The sequence below is a fragment of the Papaver somniferum genome, chromosome 8 (genome assembly GCF_003573695.1).
Source record: "Papaver somniferum cultivar HN1 chromosome 8, ASM357369v1, whole genome shotgun sequence".
Lineage (NCBI taxonomy): Eukaryota > Viridiplantae > Streptophyta > Magnoliopsida > Ranunculales > Papaveraceae > Papaver > Papaver somniferum.
Window position 1 is genome coordinate 56,604,344 of NC_039365.1, and position 1,414 is coordinate 56,605,757.

A 1,414-nucleotide genomic window follows, 5' to 3' on the forward strand; every position below is an offset into this window, starting at 1 on the left:
ATGATCTTGTGTATCCTGATTTTTCAGATGAAAATCTTGATAACTCAGTATCATTGATCACAAGACAGCTTAGAGAACTTATTAGGAAGAGAATTAAACGGTTCTCCAGAGAAAAACCTCTAATGTCATCAAAGCCACATAATCGTATTTCTGTCAGAAACAGAAATTCTAATGATACTGACGATGAGGATATGCTACAGTGCCTCAAGTGTAAAGGATTCGGTTACCTTGCTAATGTGTACCCAAATCGGAAGAAATATACTGGAAACAAGAATTTTGCTGCAACACTTGATGAAACTTCTGATCATTATGATTCTGAAGAGGATGATGGTTCAATTGTATAACTCTTGGAAGAAATTATCAATTTTGATGAATGTATCGATACTCATATCAATCTTGATTGAAAAAGCGGGGGTCTAACAACCACACCCAATATTTCTCTTAGCAATCTGTATGGACAACTCCAATTTAATTCCAAGAGAATCAACTAGACAGTCAGACTCAATCAATGGAAATATATCCAAGAGTTTGTATCTCAATTCAATCCGCAATCAAACAAATAGGAATTTGCGATCCCGATTGAATATAAGAAATAACTTGGACGGTATCAAAAACCAATATCTAAGTGTCCATAAATTTCGTCAACAACCAAAGGTTGGATTCACAATTGATTGAACTTGCGCACACCCTGTGATATTTCAATTATATAAATAAATATAATGCGGAAAAGAAATAACACAGACACCAGAAGTTTTGTTAACGAGGAAACTGAAAATGCAGAAAAACCCCGGGACCTAGTCCAGATTTGAACACCACATTGTATTAAGCCGCTACAGACACTAGCCTACTGCAAGTTAACTTCGGACTGGAATGTAGTTGAGCCTTAACCAATATGTTGGAGCATAGCTCGGTTGAGCCCACCAAGCGTTGGTATGTCAAGTTTTGTTGTCATATTTTAGTGAATCAAAACTCAATTAAAGAGTCGCTTGATTATGTACTAGAGACAACTTCGTGTAGGTTAGGCTAGAAAGATTAGGATAATAAGACATACAAGTATTGCTCGAAGACTTGAAGAATGTGAACAAGTAACAAGCTACATCGACGAAATCATCCTTCCTCTTGAGGTTAGTAATATTTTGACTTGAACTATTTCATTCCCAACATATCTTTCAAGTCGTGCTATATTGAAAACATAACTGCGTAGCTGTGAATGATTATACTCTAGTAGACATAGTGTTAAAGAATTACAATACAAAGTATAACGCTTATCTTTTGAACTTCGTATATAAGACATCGACATAATCGTATGAATGTTATTGTAATTATGTGTATGGGTATGGGTGAAGATTTCGTCCTATGAAACTTTATATTCGTTTAAAGGAAGTATATTCATGAACTTGTTATTCATTGCATA